This window comes from Protopterus annectens, chromosome 1.part2, assembly GCF_019279795.1.
Source record: "Protopterus annectens isolate FY-2018-M chromosome 1.part2, PAN1.0, whole genome shotgun sequence".
NCBI classification, from domain to species: domain Eukaryota; kingdom Metazoa; phylum Chordata; order Ceratodontiformes; family Protopteridae; genus Protopterus; species Protopterus annectens.
In genome coordinates, this window is record NC_056727.1 from 608956600 (window position 1) to 608980096 (window position 23497).

A 23497-nucleotide genomic window follows, 5' to 3' on the forward strand; every position below is an offset into this window, starting at 1 on the left:
ATCTACATCCCAAAGGCCTTCCTCTAGTTCACAGATCCTCAGCCTTGCTGAGGACCTTATCTCCTTAATTAGGGGTTCACAACCTCACCCAGACAGGGCCTCTCAACCTCCTCCAGACAAAAGGCCTAGGACTGACCCCTCTGAACCTCACTCCTCAGATTACTCCACGGATGGATCTGATTTGTCAGACCACCAGGAAGGGGCTTACTCGCCTTATGAGGATTCAGATGCAGAGGAATCTATCCCTTCGGCCTCCCCTCCTGAAGAATTTTCCTTTGGGGAGACTTTACACTCCATGAGAGAGCACTTTCAATGGCAAGGTCAGGATTTCTCTGATTCTAGAAAAGATTAAGGACCTTTTGCATTTGCCTCAGCATAGGCCCTTAGCTATACCTCCTGTTCTAAATGTAATTGATGATGTGTACAATGATGTCAGTACAGCCCCTGATTCTCTTCCTCCGGCCCCTGCCAAACCTGACAGATATTACAGGGTCCTGGATTCTCATTTCCATCTGTATAAAGCCCATGCTGCAGACCCAGAAACCATTTCTCAGGGCCCTAAAGGGGTTGCAGCCGCTACTGCCAAAAATCCCCTACCCTCTGAAAGAGAGTCTAGAGCTTTAGAGAGATGGGGAAAAAAGGTTTATACATCTGCTACTCTTTCTGCCAGGGCATTAAACTGTCAATTCCATATGACACAGTACCAAGAATTTTTGTTGGATCAATTGAATAAGAAACTTTCTTCTCCTGAACCCTTAGACCGTAAATCCCTTCAGGATTTGGTGCATAACTCACAACAGGTTAGTAATCATTTTTTAAAATGTGGCTATGATGCACTGGAGGCTTCATTTAGATCAGCTATGACTGGGGCAGTTATTCGTAGGCATGCCTGGCTGAAGGAGCAATCTTTGCCAGACCATGTCAAAGCTAAACTCCTCGATGCTCCAATAGAGAAACAAAATTTATTTGGCTCCCCAGCACAGGGAATTCTAAAAAAGGTTGAAGAGAAAGCAAAATCTGTGCAAACAGTTAAAGATTTCCTGCAAGTTCAACCACCAAGGTTCAGCAGAAACTGGCCTACAAAGAATTGGTCCTTTCCAGACTCGTCCAGAGCACAGAGAGGCAGGAACAGGCGCCCTAGAGGCAGAGGTCAATCGAAGGGCCCCTACAGAGGCCGTCAGTGGCAGCCTGCCAACCAGAGGAGTAGTGCAACAGCTGCAACTACAACCACTACTACAGGACAGACCCAATGACTTGACTCTGATTCCGCCTACCAGGGATCAACTGGAAGCACCCTTGGGCGGAAAGCTGGCTTTATTCTCAAAAAACTGGCATTGCATTACAAAGGATACATGGACATTGCAAATAATAGACAAAGGATACAGGTTTCACTTCCACACTTTGCCAAAAAGAAGCAGAATGCCAAACCTTCCACCAAACCAGAAGGCAGAGGCTTTAAGACAAATCAGCAATTTACTTCAGATGAAAGCTATAGAAAGGGTACCATGTACAGAACAAGGCCAAGGATTTTACCCCAGACTATTCCTTGTACCAAGAAAAGAAAACCAATGGAGGCCTATTCTCGACCTGTCCGCACTGAACACTTATCTCATTGTGCCAAAATTCAAAATGCTGACCCTACAGCAACTTCTTCCCATGTTGGGCAAGGAGTCTTGGCTGGTGACTCTAGATCTCAAGGAGGCATACCTGCACGTCCCTATCCGACCAGATTGCAGAAGACACCTCAGATTTCTTGCAGGATCAGAGCATTATCAATTCTCAGCATTGCCCTTTGGCTTATCTACTGCGCCCAGAGTATTCACGAAATGCCTGGCATCAGTAATTGCACATTGCAGACTTCAGGGAATTCAAATTTATCCATACCTGGACGACTGCCTAATACAAGCGGACAACAAGAAAAAATTGTTAAAGGACTTGGCCTATGCCATACACCTGCTACAGACCTTGGGATACACAGTCAACATCCAAAAGTCAAGACTAGTACCATCCCAAAGGCTAACCTTTTTGGGTGCAGATCTGGACACAATCACCCAGATGGCTTTTCTCACAGAAGAAAAACAAAAACATCTTCCAGATTACGTCATGATTCTGACAAGACAAACTCAGCTTACTGCAAGGAAAGTCCTGCAGGCCCTGGGTTACATGGCATCCTGCATAATTTTGATCCCACATGCCAGGCTGCATATGAGGAAATTACAATGGTACCTAAGGAGTGTATGGTCTCAACACAGTCACAGTCTAGAAACCATGATACCAATCATTCCATGCCTTCAAAGGGAATTCCTGTGATGGGCTCAGGCCTGCCAGTCCAACAGAGGGTTGCCTTTCAACAAACCAAAAACAAGGCAGACCATCACGACGGACGCCTCAGACCGAGGATGGGGAGCACACATGGAGGACAAATGTATCCAAGGCCTATGGCCTCAAGGGCAGCTAAGCATGCACATAAACCAAAAGGAAATGCTGGCAGTGAGGCATGCAATCGAGGCATTCAGACCCTTCCTCCTACAAGGACATCTGTTAATAAGGACAGACAACACCACGGTCATGTGGTACATAAACAAACAGGGAGACACACATTCCTACCCTCTATGCCGGATGGCTATGAATCTGTGGAATCTATGCCTGAATCTCAATATCCAGCTGCAGGCCAAATTCGTACCAGGAAAAGAAAATGCACTAGCAGACAGCTTAAGCAGAACTACCATGGATGCACACGAATGGATGCTGCATCCAGACATCTTCAAACTCATAACAAAGACATGGGGAATGCCGGAGATAGATCTGTTCGCCTCCCCACTCAACCACCAACTGAAGACATTCTGCTCAAGGACATACCACCCACAAGCATGGAGGGTGGACTCTCTCTTTCAGCTGGAATGCCCTAACAGTATATGCCTTTCCACCTCTCCCATTGATGTACAAGGTTCTACTGAAGATCAGGGAGGAACAGCCAAAAGTGATACTAATAGCTCCGGACTGGCCAAGACAACACTGGTACCCACTACTGAGAAGCATGTCTCAGGCAAATTCATGGCCTTTTCCCCTATGGCCTCTTCTTCTAACGCAGAACAATTTCAAGACCCTGCATCCCAACTTGAAAACATTGCAGCTAACTGCCTGGAAAATTCCTTAAATCCCAAACAAACTGTTTTATCTCAGAGGGTGAAGGACATTATCCTGGAGGCTCACAGACCTTCCACAAGGAAGACATACTCAGCTAAATGGAAGAGATTTCTCATTTGGAGCACATCAAAGGGCACAGATGTCACAGTGGCAAACCTAGCACACATCCTAGAATACTTAGCAGAATTGTTCCACAATGGCCTGTCTTATTCTTCCATTAAGATTCATGCTTCAGCAATTTCAGCAGAATACAATATGGATCCGCCTATCTTCTCACACCCTCTTCTCAGGCAATTTTTGAGAGGGATCAAAAATGTTAAACCTCCAAGAAGACCCCCTCTACCTGCATGGGATCTCAATTTTGTGCTGGAAAAACTGACACTACCTCCTTTTGAATTAGCAGCATCAACAGACCTACAGTTTTTATCTTGGAAAACTGCATTCCTTCTGGCAATCACTTCAGCAAGAAGAGTATCTGAGTTACAAGCATTAATGGCAGTGCAGCCTTTTCTTATTTTTCACCAGGATAGAGTGTCACTAAGAACCAATCCTACTTTCATGCCAAAGGTGGTATCTAGGGTATCCTTGAACCAAGCTATTCACTTGCCTACGTTCTTCACTAACCCACAGAACAAAGGGGAAAAACTTTTGCACACCTTGGATATACACAGACAACTACGCTACTATTTGGACAGAACGAAAACTAGCAGAAAAACTGACCAACTTTTTGTAGCATATGCAACTGGGGTACAAGGAAGAGCAATTTCCAAACAGACAATTTCAAAATGGATAGGAAATTGCATTCGCTTTTGTTACTCCTTTCATGGAAAGACAGTTCCTGAAAATATCAGGCCTCACTCCACAAGGGCTACAGCCACCACTACAGCTTTCCTACGAGGGGTGGCTACCAAGGACATTTTAGAAGCTGCTACTTGGAGCTCCGTGCATACATTTGCCAAGCATTACAATCTACCTTTATACTCCAGATCCCGAGCAGGGTTTGCAACTGCAGTGCTGCAGGGGATCTTAACTACACCATCCTTCTCTTAGTTCCTCCTCCCCCAGATTGGCTATGGTATTCTACCCATATGTTATGACTGCAGATGCATCCTTAAAGGACATAGTACAGTTTTGTACCTACCATAAATGTAGATGTCCGATAGGTATGCATCTGCAGTCAGGATTACCCACCCTCCTTCCCGTCTGTGGTATTCCTAGGGTACTTACCCCTCTTTCAGCTAGCTGGGGGAATCTATTATGGTGTATTTGTTTGTTTATACATGTATATAATTTGCAAATGTTTGGAACTTTTCAGCATTTATCCAAATTTAGCCTTCCTAGAGGGCACCTGGCATCTGAGGCAAGAAAAACTGAGGAAAATGGCGTCGGCTGATGCTTTTATACCCCAGACGCTCTGACGTCGGGGAAAGTGCGACATCAGCCGAGGCCAGACCCAAACTTTGGAATCCGGCCGACCGAAGGGCTGCCTGAGGCAGGACAGCCCATATGTTATGACTGCAGATGCATACCTATCGGACATCTATATTTATGGTAGGTACAAAACTGTACTTTCTTGCACTTTACGGCAAAGTGGTCCAAATATCAGATAGATTTTTTTGGATGTACAGTTGACCAAAGAAGAATACAGTTTACATACAGAGATCTTTAGAAAAGAGTGTAGGAGGAGTGCCTTATTGCACTGCAACAGTTTGCACCCAACACATATTTATAAGAATATAGTTAATGGTCAAACATTAAGAACTTCTAGACTTACTAGTAATGATAATATTGTAAAAGATAAGTTACATAGTTTGAGGAAGGATTTTCAAGATAGAGGGGTTATCATCCACGAGATTTAGAAAGCCATACAAGAACTTGATAGATTGGAGGCAGGGAAACCGTTTATTAAGAGGGATAACATAACATCAACCCTGAGATCTAAAAGGATACCCCAACGGGCTGTACACAGAGTAACCATCCCTTACACCAATAATAAGAAAATTCTAGTAATCATCCTTTACACCAATAATAAGAAATTTCTAGAAATAGTCAATAAGAACTGGAATATCCTAGTAGTAGATGATAAAATAAGAGATATAGTAGGTGAAAAACCTAGGATGTGTTACAAGAACACCTAGTCCTTAGAAGAGATTACTTTGTTATGAAGAAAATAATTAGAAGAAAGGAATTAACTCTGAGGGAAGGGACTTTTCCATGTCGAAACTGCAACCAATGCACGTATATGGCCAGTAGCAATGTGTTCATACATCAGATACCTCCCGATGATACACTGTTAGTCAGTATAGTGACTGTAAATCTAGGAATTTAGTTTACTTAGCAGTATGTCAAAAATGTAAATGTTTTTAAATAGGCAAGATGAATAGGACCCTTAGGGAGCATGTGAGAGAACAGATATACGCAATAAATAAAATGGATGAAACCAATGCGCTTGCAAAGCATGTGGTACAAACTGACATTACACACATTTGTTTTTATGGTGTTAGAGACAGTGCATAAAACAGAGAGATTAGGAAATATTAAAAAGCATACTGAAAAACAAGAGGGCAAATGGATTATCAGACTACAAGCTGATAATGGTCACGGTCTGAATGAAAAGGTTTCTATAAAGCCCTTTCTAGCAGACAGTGCACTATTCCACTGATACTTTGGCTATGCACCTCTATATTTATTTGATCTGTTATTGCATTGAAATATTTATATTTTTAGATATTTTTTAAACAGAATTTTTATGTAATACATAAGATTTTCATATGCTCACATCTCAATATTTCATAAGTTCATCTGCCCTAGGGCATTTATAAGCCTAGCCAGAGTGTGTTTGGCTTTCGCCACCCATTTTAAATTAATTTTGCTATGCCCTTTTTCGAGGTTAGTATACTGTACCTCTGTCTAACAGTGACACAGAATTGATACCCGGGGTAAACCTACGATCTCCCATCCAGTCATCAAGATTCCTCTTGAAGAGAGTCAATGAGGGACTCTGCCTAACCTGGACTGGGATTTTATTCCAGAGTGAAGGGAGCCTCTGGGTTATGAATCTGTCCCTCCAGCATGTCCTATTTATTTCAGTGCTGAGGTTCAAGTCTCTCGAGTGCGTAGCTCGATGGGATTTGGCTTTTATGAGGTGCAGCATGTCCATTAATTCCGGGTTGGACATGGCTTTATATGTCAGGCATAGATCGCCTCTGAGCAGGCGGTATGCCACTGAGTAGAGCTGGAGTTTCTTTAACCTGGCAGCATATGGCATCTGTTTGAGCCCTTTGATCCTCTTGGTGAGGTACTTTTGGGGTCTTTCCAGTTGCTGCAGGTGTCTGGTAAGGTACATCCCAAAAGGGGCATTGTACTCAATTATGGGCCTGATGAGGGATGAGCAAAAAGGCACGATGACCTCCCCTGATCTAGATGTGAATCCCTTCATAGGTGGGCTATATAAAAGGTTCTTCTAACCACTTTGGCCACGTGGTTGTCAAATGAGAGATTGCTATCAACTTGGGTCCCCAGGTCCCTAATTACTTCTTCTGTACTTAATGGATTACCACCTATGTGGTAATTTGTGGGCACTTTGTTTTTGCCAAAGGGGATGACTATACACTTTTTGGCATTTAGCTTGAGGCCATGGCTCTGGCACCAGTTGTCTGTTTCTATGAGGCCCTTTTGGAGGATGCTTGTGTCAGCTGGAGAGTCGATTATGGCACCCAGTTTGCAGTCATCTGCGAACTTGGTCAGCCACAGTCCTTCCTTGTTGGCCTGCACCTCCGAGAAATATATACCGAACAAGAGAGGTCCCAGGACTGAGCCTTGCGGGACGCCACTTGTAACTGGTTTGGAGTCTGAGACATGGCTCCAGCAATTCTAACCATGTGGGTTCTGTCCTTGAGCCAGTTTGCAACCCATCTAGTGACATAGGGGTTTATATTTAAGCTGGTGAGCTTATCTATAATGCCCGAGTGGGGTATTGTATCGAAGGCTTTTGCGAGGTCCAGGTAGGCTGTGTGGACCACCTTCCCCTCATCAGTGGCCTTGGTGACTGTTTCAAAGAAATCGACCAGGTTTAAGAGGCGCGATCTGCCCTTAACAAAGCCGAACTGGGTAGGATCCAGTGTCTGTAGGTCCCCAATATCTTATGAGGTCCATGATGATCCTTTCCATAGCTTTGCAGACAAGCTAGTCAGGCTTATGGGGCGATAGTTTCCAAGATCCGTTGAGGCACCACCTTTGTGGAGAGGGACCACTGTTGCTGTACGCCACTCTTTGGGTACATATCCTGTAGTAAGGCTGAGATTGAACAGTAGTTTTATGTTTGGGTTTAGCTCTTCTTGGAGTTCATGTAGGACACAGCCCGGGACACCGTCTGGTCCCATTGATGCTGTGTTTTTTGCTTTGGAGAGGGCGGCTCTTACTTGAGCATCTGAGATGTCAGGGGGGCAGCACTCGGCTGGGATAGATATTTGCCCTTTTGGTGGGGAGGGGGGTGAGAAGTTTGCGCTGTACCTGTCAGCTAGGATGTTGGCAATGTCTGTGGGTTCGGTGTATTTTTTGTCATTTTGGACTAATTCTGAGCATATCTGGGAATTCCCACCCAGGTTCCTAACATAACTAAAGAAAGCCTTGTGATTATCCTTAGTGTCCTGTACAATTTTTCTCTCGAAGCTGGCCTTAGACGATTTTATGAGTGCCCGTAGTTTTTTGCTAATACTGATCAGAGATGCCTTCCCTTTTTGGGATTTTGTTCTATCATGTAGTAGCTTCCTCCTTCTATTGTATAGTTTGTTTATGGCTGGGGTCCACCAGACAGGACGTCTGCCTTTGGAGGATTGGGTCTTGGTTTTATTTGGGATTGCAAGATCCATGCATTCCTGAAGGTGTTCATAGAATGCGTTTATAAAGGATTCTGCAGTGTGGGCCGTGTTTTCCATAGGCCCAGGGGCTTTGAAGGATTCCACCTCGGTTTTGAGGAGTGTGAAATTTGCTTTAGAGAAGTTTTTCACTGTGGTTTTCTGGGCAGGGGGTGGGGTCGGGATGTGAATATCCAGTGAGATTAGTTTATGGTCTGATCTTACCAGTGAGGGATGCACTTCTGGTCTGGAGCAGAGAGTCCCCATGTTGGTGATGATTAGGTCCAGTATGTTTTCCCCACTTGTGGGAGTGGTAACAAGTTGTTCCATGGCATTTGAGTTTATAAATTCTAGGAACCTTTGGGCTAGGGTGTTGGAGCTAGAGTAATGCTCCCAGTTGTTATGAAAGTTACAGAAGATACTACAGAAATCACACATACCTATTTTTGATGTTGGTAGTATTCTTGAATTTGTAGCTTTAAACTGTTAATGAGATTACTAATTGATGTTTATGTTTCATTGGCTGGCTGTTTTACAAGTGGTATTCAAACAGTTTTTAACAGTTAGTTGACGCTTCATCAGACGTTAAAACTGAGACGTGAAAGCGCTTACTGTATTGTGATTTTTGGAATAAAAGAGTTCAATGGTCTGCTTCGATTGTCGTGGTGAGCCTCACTTTGTGTTTTCTCATTTTGGACTGCTTTTTACTTGTGAGGCATTTTACCCCTTGACGTTCCCTTTTCTTTTCTGGACCAAGGGATCCCCAATCGATGCCATGATGGTTGCAGCAGCCACCAAGAAAGAGCTTACTCAGGAGATCTCTACAAATCATTCGCTGGACCAAGAGTCCTAGGCCATGGACTGTTTCGGTAAGTGAGCTTACGCTTCAGCCGCATTTGCCTTGCATGCGCTGAACTACATGGCACACATCATCAGACTACAGCGGGACCTGGTCAAGGAGGTTTCTGAGTCTGCCTTGGGGTCCATGTCGGCGGAGGAGAAGTGTTCTCCCGTATGGCCACCCTAACTTCTATATCCAACACATCTATGAGGATCCTGTCACATGCTACTGAAGGTGCCTCTAGGGTGGCCGGAACAGGCATTGCTATTAGGTGTCACACTTGGCTTTGGCTGTGTGCATTCTTGGAGCCTTTCAAAGCATCTTTTAACAATGCCCCCGTGATGTTTCCACACTTTTTGGTAGGACTGTCAGAGACACTCTAATCCATAGCGAGAAAGATGGGAAGACCTTGTCTGCCATCACGATTCGCTTCTTGACCCCGCAATGATCCTTTTCCCGGGATCAGTGTGGGGCAAAGATAATGTGGTTCCAAAAATCTCAGGGCTTTCCCCACAATGCTCAGGACTCACCTTCCCCCAGAGGCAGAGGGAGAAATGATAGATGCCATCCTCATGGCAGAGGGGGTCCGAGGAACCAAGGGTCTTGGGATTCTTTCCCAGACAATTTCTCACAGCAGCCCAAAAGGGTTGCCCGGCTGCCCGTTTCTGGAGACAGTTGGGGGACATCTCTCTCTGCACCCAACAGCCTGGAAGTCAATTACAGACGATTGTTGGGCATTGCAGATTATATCCAGAGGATATTCATTCCCCTTCCTTCAACTCTCAGTTTCTCCCAAACACCTCCCGGACGTCCCACCTGCACAACGGGAGGAGGCAGCAGTGGAGATTTCCAAGCTGCTCTAAAAGTGAATCATCCAACCCATCCCCCCAGACCAATCCAGATTGGGACTTAAGACCCATCCTGGATCTTTCAACCCTAAACCTGTCTGTTGCAAGACAAAACTCCGGATGGTCACTCTCCAATCCATTCTGCCCTTTCTGCAGGTAAACAATTGGATGTGCTCTGTGGACCTCCAAGATGCGTACCATCGCATCAAGATGGACAGGCGTGCTCTGAGGTTCTTCCGCTTCCAGCTGGGAGCCAGTCATTATCGGTTCAGGGCACTACACTTTGGTCTCACCACTGCCTCCATGGTGTTCACCAAAGTGATGGCAGTGGTAGCTGCGCACTTGCGGCTGCAGGGGTCCCAAGTCTTCCCTTACCTGGGTGATTGGTTCATTTCTGTTCCCTCCAGGGATCTTCTCCTCAAGACTGCCTACAAGCTAGCTATAACCATAAGTCCCAATTAGATATAGTACAAGTTCTCAACTTTAATGAGGCTCAGTTAGATACTGGGTCTGAACCATGTTTTGGACATGGTTCAGACCCAGTATCTCCATGCGGAGTTGGTTCTTCGGGTGTTGGGGTCTATGGCAGCCACAATCCCCTTGATTTCCTATGGCTCATCTGCATACGAGGGTTCTCCAGTGGACTCTCGCTGTCCAATGGTCTTTGCTAGACCTGCCGTTATCTCATCCATTCCAATTATCTTGTGCATACAGGGATTCGCTTCTCTGGTGGTGTCATTCTGGGTCGTCTGTTCATTCTTCCTGTCCCAGTGATCATGGTGACCATGGATGCCTCCCTACTTGTGTGGGGTGGGGGGGTTGTATGGGAAGGAGAGTTCAAGGTAAATGATCTTCCCTGGAGACCCATCTGCATATCAGTGTCCTGGAGAAGAGACAGTATGGTTGGCATTGCAAGCTGTTCATACCCATCTTCCTCAAGATACGATTGCCATCCAGACAGACAATATGTCAGTAGTCTGGTACATCAACAAACAGGGGAGAACCAGGTCTTACCCCCTTTATCACAAAGCCATGAGATTGTGGGAGTGGGCTATCTTCTCCAGCCGTTTTCTGGTGGCAACACACATTCCAGGGAGTTCCAATGTTCTGGCAGACAGGCTGAGCAGGTCTGTTCTGATGCCTTATGAGTGGTCTCTGAATCCTACAGTAGCGAAACAGATATTTCTAAAGTGGGGTTGGCCTTGCTGCGATCTCTTCGCATCTCCTTCCAACACAAAATGCAGTGAGTATTTTGCACTTAACCCCCGCTCTGGGTGAGTCCCCCGCAGATGCTGTAGTTCATGTTTGGTCCTCCGGTCTTTTGTATGCTTATCCTCCTCTCCCTCTTATCCCGAAGTTCATTCAGAAAGCTCAATGGCTAGGGAGCTTAGTGATCCTCATTGCCCCGTTCTGGCCTCACCAAGTGTGGTTCCGCTCTCTGTGGTCTCAAGCAGTATGTCCTTCTTGGACACTAGATCCTGTTCCAGATCTGATCTCTGATCCCTCAGGGATCCTGCACTCAGATATAGTCAGTCTGAAGCTCACAGCTTGGCTGCTCGAGTTCCAGTGATATCTAGGAATCAGTGGGTGTCTTCTCCCATTAAGAAGATTTTGGTAGCAGCTCATAAGTCTTCCACTAAGAAGATTTATTCCAGTAAGTGGAAACGCTTCTCCATATGAGCTTCTCAACATGATTTGGACCTTTTTACTGCTCTAGTCTCTGCCATTGTGGAGATTTTGGTGGATATATTTAACCATGGCGCTAGCTTTTCCATGGTAAAGGTACAATTAGCTGCAATGTCCAGTTTTCATATAGGAGAGAATTCTGCTTCCTTGGCCTCCTCCAAGCTTTGTAAAGCCTTTTTGAAAGATACCTTCTTACTTGGAGCTCCAGTAAAGGACCCAACGCCCCCTTGGGATCTTACCGCAGTGCTACAGGCTTTGTTTTCTCCCCCCTTTTGAACCAGCAGCTGCAGTGGACTTGCAATTCCTGTCTTGGAAGACTGCTTTTCTGATCACCATTACTCTGGTGAGCCCTTATCTTCCTTGTGGTTCTATAGGTGATAATGCAAGAGTGTTAGGCATATTATTAGCTGGGGATGCAACTGTCTGCAGCAAACTCTGAGGGGAGAAGGGAGACGGGGATATTATGGGTAGGGGAGGAGCTTGGAGCTTGGTAGGGGAGGAGCTTGGATCCGATGCTGGAGAATGCGGCTGAGTCAGATCCGTATTCCCACAGGTTGAATACAAATGAAAAGCAACAACACAGATAGAACGTTTTGGTGAGTACATAACTTTTTTTTTTCATCACATTCCTTTTCATTTCAAAGACATGCGTCTGGAGCATTTCTCCCCAGGCCTCTGCTGAAAATTGGCTTTGTTCCAAGTCTGACTGTCCCTGTAAAAAAATATTAAATAAATAAAATACATTTATCCAGTCATTGTCAGTCGACTATTACAGAGCTTATTCAGATCCTGGCTTCTTTTAAACCTCATTCCTCCTCTGCATTTATTGATCCCACATTTCCCATTTTTTTTCTTGTGTAATTTGCTCCTACCCCTTCCTAAAGATCCTAGTTGTTTTATCTCTGTTACCATCTTTGCTCCTTCTAATAAAGTTGGTGTAGACTTTGATTTCCATTTTCTAGTAACTGCTTTTTTGGCAGCCATCATAATTAGACTCAGCAAGGCCTTACTATGTCTAGGCAATTCTGATTCTGTGTCATAGTTAAAAAAATAATTCCCTAGTTACTCCAATTTGCTAACCCAGCATGTCTGACAGAGCATTCTGCCAACTCATTACACACCCAGAAAATATGTTCCCAATTACTTCTTTCTTCTCCATCACACTTCCAACATTTGCTTCCTACCTGAGGAAAAATTCTTTGGAGTCTACTTGGGGTATAAAAATATCTATGTAAACACTTCCAAGCAAAGATCCTAAATGTTCTAGATTTTATGGCATATTTGGGAGGCATACATACATCTCCCATTGTTTCTTTGTGAATTGCTTATCCAAGCTGTCTTCCCAATCCATCCAAACATTCTCTGATTGATTCTTATAGTTATCCTGCAGTCTTTTATATCTGCTAGTAAGTATTCATTTTTTAATGGCAACTTCTGTCTATATTCTACTGAAAACTGTACCAGTGTTTGTCTTAGAACCCCATATTCATTTTTGTTTGCCCATACTCTGATATCAGTCCTTGATCGGGAAGGTAGTCTCTAACCTGCAGTCCAAATAAGTTCTTGGTGTTTTCCCATTCTATTACATTTCCCTCCCTAGTTATTTGCTCCCAATACTTTGGTTGCTTTGCCAGTTTTCTCCAGTGTATTCCAGCTCACTCTTGTCTGTATCACTAATTGCAGTCATCCCTGTCAGCTGAATCTCCTTTCTCCACTCCCATGTTAATTTACTTCTTAGAATACTTTCTGCTACTTTAAGAATGTAATATTCTGTATGATGATTATTGTTCTCCTTAAAGGTCTGCATCCCAAAATCCCAGCCTCCTCTTGTTTCTTGAGCCCCCCTCCCCATTTCATCATCATCTCTTTTTACTTTGAATTATAGTTTTATGCTTATGTATAGGAGTGTTAACTGTGTTGCTCTGAAATACCCCTTCAAGGTGGGTAATCCCAGTCCCCCCTGTTATATTGCAATAATAAGATTATCCCACTTGACTCTTGCTGTCTTCCACTCCCAGATAAAATCCTTCATCTCTTAATTAATTGCTCTCCACAACTTCTCTTCTGGTTGATAAAATATGCTTGAATTTTGTATAAGACTAAAACATTTTAACTGCTTATTTTTTACAATCAATATCCATGTAACAGAGCTTCCATATTCTTAATGTTTGTATTTTCTTTTGTTTAGTCATATCCTTAGCTGCTACACCAGTATCATTAATCCATACCCTTAAATGCTTCATTTTGTCACATCCCCTTAAATATGTATATTGCTGATCCAATTTTTATCTGGGTACATAATTTACCACCTTTGCTTTTGTTTTAGCTTCATTTATTTTGTATCCTGAAAAGGTTTGAAACTGTCTCATTATGTTTCACAGGACTTTAACGCCCCTTTCTGGTTTTGGCAGGTATAAAATAATGTCTTCTGCAAATAGAACCATCTTTTTATGACTACCATACTAATTATATCCTTGAATTTCTGAGTCCCTTATTTTCTTTGCCGCTTTTCTAAATATAGTGCAAATAACAAAGGGGAGAGAGGGCACCCCTTCCTGGTTCCTCCGCTCAATGCACAAAACTATGTACATTTTCAAATATTGACATTCTACCCTCCTAATAGGATCAAATGTTCCAAACTGACAACCACACACACATACTCGAGCTAAATTAAAAGAAAGATTGTCCATTTATTTGCTAGAAAAAAGCCTTATAATATTCAATATTTTTTTCATTTACTTGCTTTCGCTTAAAACTTGTTACTATATAAAGCTAATGGCCTTAACCCAGTCAATCCCTTATGCAAGAATGAAGAAAAGCACACTAATTTTTATTTTGTTGTGCTCTTTTAACCAGATCATTTTTTATGTTGCAATGCCTATATTTCTTAAATCTGAAGAAGGAAAAAGAAAGAATAAAGGAGAGAGAAAAAAAGAAGAAAAAACAGGAGCACCTATTTACATCAGTATCTCCATTACACTTAAAAATAACTGAAAAAAACTTTATAACATGCAAAGAAAATCATGCACCATTTAACTAGTACTATTAAGAAAAAAACATTGTTTTACTTTAACTTTCTCCCTCCTCTTTCCCTCTCCTGAGTATTTTTCCAAACATTAATGACATGAAGTAGGCCATATGCTTTAGAGTCCCCTACAAGTTTAGCATAGTCCAAAAAAGTCCAACATTTCAAGATTTTCTTGGTCTGTCCTGTTTCACAAATACAATTATTGCTTTGTAATCCCACATTTGTCATTTTCCAAATTACTGATTTTATTGTCCAGATGTTAATAACATGAAGTAGGGCATTTGTTTTATAGCCTCCTACAAGTTTAACAAAGTCCAAGAAACTCCAATATTTCTAGATATTCTTCTATTCCTGTTCACCTCCATCTCCCAAACCCTGTCTCTGCTTCATTTCCAGTGCAGTCTTGATTTTTGTAGACAATTCCTATGCTTTTTCCCCCCTCACTTAAGCATTTTCTGTAGAAACACGAGGAAAGGTTGTGGCCTATTTCACAGCTCAATTTTTGTTGGACAACCTTTTGTATTTCTAAGTTATCATGTACTTCATCAAAAAAATGATGATGTTCCTACAGAGAAAAAATATTGAAGATAGCTGGGTACAGCAGTTTAAATCTCATGTCTGCTTCTCAACATTCCCTGAATAATGGAATAAATGTATTCCTCTTCTGTCTGGTGTACAATGGGTAATCATTTTCCACCAACACTCTGCTGTCTCCCACTTTTAGTACTTTGTCTCTCTGCCACTGTTTTGTCAGAATCAACTCTTCTGCTGGTAGGGATGCATTTTTACTATTAAAGGTCTAGGTTGCTTTCTCATAGCCAGGTTTGGAGTATATACACACAATGTGCCCTTTCCATTAACAACTGCTGTGGAATGCAAGCCCAGTTGCTTATTTGTGCTTTCATAAAATTAATACAGTCTGTTCCTTCCCGCTTCTCTGGTATAGCAGAAAATATCAGGTTTTCCCTGTGTGCTATTTTTTGAAACTTCTCTTCTTGAGCAGCCTTCTATCCATCCAGCCTTTTCTTCATTTTGACCTCTGAGTTTTGCAGTTTTGTCACCTCATCTGAATATCTGTTTAAAGCTTCTTCCATTTTTTTCTACCTTTTTTTTGTTTGAGTTGATATACTCCATCAGTGTTTTGTTTATTTTAAAGAACAGCAATGGGATTCTATTATTAAATGCTCAATTTCTCTGTCTTTTTATCCCTATTTACAGTCCCTGCTATTAATAAACAACAATAAACAATACAGCATTTAAAATATTTTAAATCAACTGTTTTTGTCCACTAGAACAGTACCTTACTGTACTGTGGTGGTTTCACTTTCAAAAAACTTATTCCGCCCTGGAAAAGCTTGCTGCAGCCTCCAAATTCATTGATGTCATCAAGGCCAATTTATTAGTCTATCTATTATTAATAGATTTCTGGCCAATTCCCTCCCCAAACTGACATCACCACGACCGTCCTAAAATTCCACCTGTGCTGTGATGTCACAGGTCCCTGGTCCTTCTCCTATCTATACAGAAAGTAAAGGCTAGAACAAGGAAACAGTACATGAGTCAAGTCCCTGCTGTGAGTTGTCAATCACGGCAGGTAACAGCTCAAGTTACCCTTAGCTCTTTGAGAGCTAGGGAAGTTAGGTTTAGGTGTGAAGGGGGATGGGAAATGAGTTGAGGTAGTACAATTCAAACTTCACAAAAGACTGCAGTTTAGCCATTCTAAAAGGAAGCAGTAGTAAAAAGCACTTTAAAATTGTGCTCTGTGGCATTTGAACTGTTTATTTTTTAAGTAATCATTGAACAGCATGAAATGTTACTTAAAACTAACTGAAAGACAACAGTGTATGCATGTAAAATTAATGCAGTGACAGGAGCTTTAGGAAGAAAGAGGCCCATGAGATGTAATTTTTTTACAGACAAGCACTGCATTGTGGGATACCTAGAGGCAGACTGTCAGGATCACTTCAAGATGTTAGACCCCCCTGTGGTCAGACTCAGAAATACATATAAAATATTTAAAAACCTGAAAATAACACCAGAGTGGTGTTAAAATGTAGGAAACATCAAACCATGATGAAATAAACAAACATGTTTTTTGAGTCTGTGGGTGCGGTTTTCCTTTAATTATGTCTTTGTGCAATTGTCTTGTACTTTCCTGTAGTTTACTGGAAGTCATATCTGGAGCTTACACTGCTATTTGCTGAAGAGCTCAAGTACTTTTTGCATTCAGTGTTTTTTCCTTCCTTTTGTAGCTGATTTTCTCTCAGGAGCTCTGTATTTCTTTTTTTCCTGGCATCCTGGCAGTGTACTTTAACCAGTTCCTGAAATTTACCCTGAAATATAAATCCACTGTCTTTCTCTGCTAAGTTTCTTTTTTTTTCACACTGGGAGAGCTAGAATTAAACAGTTACTCAATGTGCAGCCATCATGAAAGTCAAACTAGATCTATATTTAAATCAGTTATAGGGGTTTTATACTCAGATTTCTGTCACTGCAAAGGAATACTAAAGGATTTTGTCTCTCATGACATCTATGATTCCTATTTTACTTCTGGCAAGACTCCACATGAGAAAGATGGTATAATGTCTGAAGTTTGATCGATCCCAGCACCAGTACCCATTATACTTTCAGCTTACATTTCCTGGCTTTATCAGAAGAGAAATCACTTGGTGGAGATATCTCTGAATTCAGGTCTCCCCTCTTGCGTCACAGCATTCAGTCACTAGATGCCTTGGTCTTAGCTTGGAGAACAAAGTCAGGGGGGATAAAAGTGCTGGGTATCTGGGACAACAAAGACATAGGTTCATAGGTTCATACTAGGCTATCTGCCCTGAGGCAATTATAAGCCTAGCCCGATTCTGTATGGCTTACGCCACCCCTTGATTTGAGTATACTGTGCCCTTTAAGGTGTAGTTTACTGTGCCTCTGTCTAATAGTGACACAGGAGTAATCCCTGGGACAAACCTACGATCCCCCATCCACCTATCGAGATTCTTCTTGAAGAGATTCAGTGAGGTGCTCTGCCTCACATGAACTGGAATTCTATTCCAGAGTGAAGGGAGCCTCTAGGTTATGAACCTGTCCCTCCAGCAAGTTCTATTTATTTCTGTGCTGAGGTTCAAGTCCCTCGAGCGTGTGGCTCTAAGGGATTTAGATTTACTGAGGTGGAGCATGTCCATTAATTCTGGATTTGACATAGCTTTGTATATCAGGCATAGATCGCCTCAAAGTAGGCGGTATGCAACTGAGTAGAGCTGGAGTTTTTTTAACCGAGCAGCATATGGCATCTGTTTGAGACCCTTGATCCTCTTGGTGAGATACTTTTGGGGTCTTTCTAATTGCTGCAGGTGTCGGGTAAGGTACATCCCAAAAGGGGCATTGTATTCTATGATGGGCCTGATGAGGGATGAATAAAGGGGCACGATTACCTCTCTTGATCTAGATGTGAAACCTTTTGTGATGAGGTGGGCTATGTAGAAGGTCTTTCTAACCACTTTGGCACACATACATAAATAAATATGAGATAGATGCTCTTCCTAATCAAAGCATTCAACTCTCTGAATCACTTTTGATGACCAGGACCAGTGCAAGTTGTTACAAAGTATACCAAAGAGAAGTGGTACATAAACAAGCAATGGAGAACCAGATCTCCCTCCCTCCGCCCCGTGCAGACTATCTGTGCTAGCATGGGATATAGGTTTACAGCACAGTCTCACTGTACAAGCTTCCTGCAGTCTGTCAGAGCAAAGCTGTGTGGCAAACAAGCTGAGCAAGACAAATGCAGACCCTGTTGAATGGAACCCTGTTGAATGGAAATTAGAACAGGAGGTTTTCTGAGATTTGATCCATCTCTGGGAGTTTGTCAAGTAGACCATTTTGCCTCTTTTTGAACAATCAGCTGGCAGATTTCTTCTCCATGACTCTATGGAAGGAGGCTTGGAAGTCAGATATCATTTCTTTTCCTTGGACTGGAATGTTCTTGTATGGTTTCTCACTTTTTCCACTGATATCCAGGGTATTTCTGAAGACTCAAAAGGAACCACAAAGATCATTGTGGTGACTCCCTTCTGGCCCAGGCAACAATGGTTCTCTCTTCTTGTGGAATTGGCCAGTGGTAATTACCATGGATCTATATCAGTTTGTCGAAAACCAGCTTCAGAGAATGGCCGTTCATGGAACAGAAATCAGCGAACGTTCAGCGAATATTTTTTTCCAGGGAAGTGAGTGAGTTGGCCAACATATGGAAATTTGCCCTTTCCCCACTGTAGTGCCATCTTGGAGTTGATAAATATAAATAGGGAGGTGTGGAGGCATAACCCCCCCCCCAATTTTGGTGGGTTTGATGTACTGCAGTGTGTGCGTTGCTCAGTATATTGGTCAGCTGACTCACATCCTTGGGAAACATGTTCCCTTGATGTAAACATTCGATGAACTCCCAGTCAGTCCAGTCTGCTCATCCAGCATCTCCGACAGAGTGGTCTGCAGGGAACCCCTAAATTCTGCCAGCTCATTACACTGCCAAAAAATATGTTCCCAGCTTACCTGTTTCTTGCCTGTCACACCTCCAACATTTGCTATCCACCTGAAATTTCTTTGGAGTCTACTTGAGGTGTACAAATACCTATGTAACACTTCCAGGTAAAGATCCTAAATCTTCTAGACCTTGTTGCATATTTGGGAGATATACATTTATCCCCCCATTGTCTCTTTTGTGAATTGCTTATCCAGTCTCTCTTCCCAATCCTTTCTAAGCTCCTCTGAATGATTCTTATAATTATCAAGCAATATTTTATATGCTTTACTAATTATGCCTTTTTTAACGACATATTCTGTTCTAGATTCTATTAAAAACTCTACCAGTACTGTCTTTCATTTAGGGGCCCCCTATTTCTTCACTTTACCAGTACTGTATTAATCTTTGCTAGGGAAGGCAGTCTCTAACCTGCAATCCAAATAAATTCTTGGCCTCTTCCCATTGTATTATCTTTCCCGTTATTTGTTCCCAACACCTTGGTTCCTTTGCCAGCTTTTTCCAATAAATTCTAGCCCCCGTCTTGCCTATTATCTGCATCCCTGACCGCAGTCATCCCTAGCAGCAAAATCTCTCTTCTTTGTTCTCTTGCTGGTTTAGTTCTTATAATACTCCCTGCTATTTTATAAATAGAATTCTCTGTATAATTATGGATGTTCTCCTCAAGAGTCTGCATCCAAATTTCCAATCTCTCTCTCTTTCTTGATCTTCCTCCCTGTGTCAGCATCATTCCTTTCAACTTTGAATTATAGTTTTCTGCTTGTGCTATGTATAAGAGCCTTAACTGTATTACTCTAAAATACACCCTCAAATTAGGTAATCCTAGTCCGCCTTGTTCTATTGGTGGAATCTGCTTATTTGACTCTTGCTGTCTTCCCTTCCCAGATAAAATCCTTCAACTCTTTTTTAATTGCTGTCCACAATTTCTCCTCCGGCTGATAAAAGTATGCCTGACCTGTGTATAAGACTAAAAGGACTTAAAACATTTTAATGGCTTGTATCTTAGTATCCTTATCCATATAAGAAAACTTCCAGTTTCTCACTTTTTGTATTATTTTTATCTTCTGTTTAGTCTCTTCCCACATATCCTTAACTGCCAACACACACAGTCTTTTCTAATCCATACTCCTAAGTACTTCATTTTATCATGTTCCCATAAATATGGATATTGTTGGATCAATTTGTGTGGGTACATAATTTACCGCTATTGGCTTTGTTTTTGCTTCACTGATTTTGTATCCCGAGAAGATTTGAAACTGTCTTAAAATGTTCCACTACACTGCATTTTAATGTCCCTTTTTGATTTTGACATGTATAAAATATCATCTGAAAATAGAGCCAGCTTTTCCTGACTACCATACCAATTATATCCTTGAATTTCTGAGCCCCTTATTTTCTTTGCCAGTGGTTCTAAGTATAATGCAAACAACAAAGGGGAAACCGGTCATCCCTGCCTGGTTCCTCTACTCAAGCGGAAATGATCGGAGAAGACCTCACCCACTTTAATTCACGCCTCCGATCCCTCATATATTCTTTTAATCAACCTGCTAATTGTATCAGGGAAAGCAAATGCTTCCATTGCCCTGCTTATGAAGCCCCTGTCTACTCTGTCAAATGCTTTCTATGCATTAAGACCCACCAATAAAAGTGATACTTTCTTACATTCTGCTTCCCTCTGGGTCATCAGTGTTCTGTTAATATTGTCAAATGTTTGCCTCCCATCCACAAAACCACACTGATCCATATCTATCAATTTTGGTATCACTTTTGCCATTCTTTTAGCCATTATAGACATGAACACTTTATAATCATGGTTTAGTATTGAAATGGGCTTGTATGAAGCTGGATCCGATAGAGCTTTACCTTCTTTAGGTATTGACAGCGCAATGGCGCAGCGGTAGCATTGTCGCCTCACAGCAAGAGGTTCTCTGGTTCAGTTCTCAGTGTGGTGCCTTGTGATGTCCTCCCTGCGTTCATGTGGGTTTTCTCCGGGTGCTCCAGTTTCCTACCATGTTACAGACATACATCTGGAGCATTTCCCCCTGGGTCTCTGCTGAAAATTGGCTTCGTTCCAAGTCTGATTTTCCTGGTGAGCAAATGTTAAATAAATAATTACTGTTACCACCATCTTCTTCCTGGATGCTGGTAATTCTCCTCCTCTTAAAATATTGTTAAACAAAACCTTCCAGATCTTTATCAATTTTTTCCCTCCTAACTTCCAAACTTCCACAGGAATACCATCTATTCCTGGGGACTTTCCTATAGATTGGTTATACACAGCCATTTTTCTCATCCCTTCCTATCCTAACTGTTAGTAATTGAGCCTCGCCTACCTCTATAACTTTGGCATGTTTAATTCTTTTAGTAATTGAGCCTCATCTGCCTCTAACTTTGGCATCTTTATTTCTTCATAGGTTCATAGGTTGGTACTAGGCGATCGGCCCTAGGGCCTATACAAGCCTAGCCATAACAATTCCCTGGATATTTCTTCCCACAATATTTACTTCCCTGGACCCCTGTCTAGCAGGGTGACTGACGTGATCCCCGGGGTGAATTTCCTAACTCCCACCCAGTCATCAAGGTTCCTTTTGAAGAGCCAAGGAGGCGCTCTTTGTACCTTTTCTCAATTTCCATATTTTTTCTGCTTTATATAAATTTTCATAAAATTTCTGAAATATTTCTAATACTTCTACAGGGTCTCTTGTTGTCTTCCTTGTTATAGGCTCCCTAAGCTTGGTGGCTGCCCTTTCCACTTTCTGTTGCCTGAGTTTTTGTGCTAAAAGATTTTGTGCTGTAGAATTATCAAAAACAGTTGCTTAACAGCAATCTTTCTAAACTCGTGCATATTATCAAAGTAATCCCTTATGTTCTGTTTAGCATTCTGAAGTTACTACTGTTTTTGTTCTGAGAGATTCCCTGTTTTGCAATACTTTAACATTTGTCAATCCCTCTAAATAATTCTCGTTACTGTTTAACCATATGTCCCTTTCTTTTATTTCCAATCTTGTTTTAAACTCCACTTTAACTTTATCCCACTCCTTAGCCATGTTTTCAGAAGATAATTCTATCTTCTCTAGTAGATACTGTATTAATTATACAACCCATTCCATAAATTCTTCTCTTTTCATCCGATAGGTGGGAAAGCGCCATTGTCTCATTTTTATTTTATTACCTTGCATTTTTAGTTATTATTGGTGCATGATCTGAAATAGTTACTGGGTGTGTTTCAAGACTTTCAGTTAAATGCACATGTAAGGTATAAAATCTATTTAGCCTAGCCCAGTTTTTGTATCTCGGTGAGTAATATGTAAATTCACTCCAAACTCCTAGTACTGAATTCACATCTTCCATGCCAAGCATTTTCATAAATTTCTTCAAAAATGTACCCTCCTTTGTTATATTTTCCTTTCTAGGCCACCCAGACACATCTTCACTGTTGCAAACCAAATTCCATTCTCCACCTATAAGTAATATTTCTTGCTGAAAGCTGATCATTTCTCCCAGAATTTTCTTAAGCTCCATTATAGCAGTTTTAGGGGGCATGTAAATATATGCCAGTGTAATCCTCCTCCCTAGCTAGTAGCCCCTCAGTACTATGCATCTTCCATTATTATCTTTTTTTTACTCTTCTGTCACTGTTAGAACTCCTCTTGCAAATAATGTAAGTACTCCTCTTTTCATTTGCCTCGGATATTCTGCTGAATAACCATCCTGAAAACCTTTCTTTATCAAATTCACATGCTCAGCTCTTTCCAGGTGCGTCTCCTGTAGCATAGCTGTTTGCACTCTAGATTTTTTAATATAGTTTACTACTCTCTATTTTTTATATTTATCTGTAAGACCATTCAGATTGAAAGACTTTACAGAAAGCATCATTTTCTTATATATTTATTACCACCTTTTTATATAACTGCTCCTTTGTTAAATGTCTAGCTCCAACTTTTATGTTACATGTATATACTGGTTGGTATTTTATACAGTTGTCTGATGTCATATCCATTTGTGCCTATGTCACATCTTACATAACATTTTGTTTTTTTGAAAGCCCTCAAACGGAACAAACAACCCCCCGCCAAAAAAAAAAAAATCCTAAAACCTATGAACTTAACAATAACACACAAAACTATGCACAACATTTTTGCTTCCTAGTAAGCACCTAAGTTCTAAGTTGATAGCTACACAGAGAGGCTGAAGTTAACCAAAAAGAAAGGTTAGTCCCGCTAAGATGCATGATACAGCTTGTGCTATTAGTACTATTTGATTTAATATTTCTTTATAACCCTCCAGTTGAGGAATCACTTGAATGCTTTCAGTAAACACTTTCCCAAGTCATTTCCCTTTGTCAAATTGTCTTCTAGTGACTTGCAAACCAGACACAAAACTAAGGGCACCTTGTTTTTCCGAAAAAAAAGCCTTACAATGTTCAATATTCTTTTTCATTTACATGCTTTGTAATAAACTTGTTACTGGATAACGCCAAGGGTTTTTACCCATTCATTTCCCTATGCAAGCATGGGAAAAAGCACACTGATTTTTCTTTTGTCATACTCTCTTAACCAG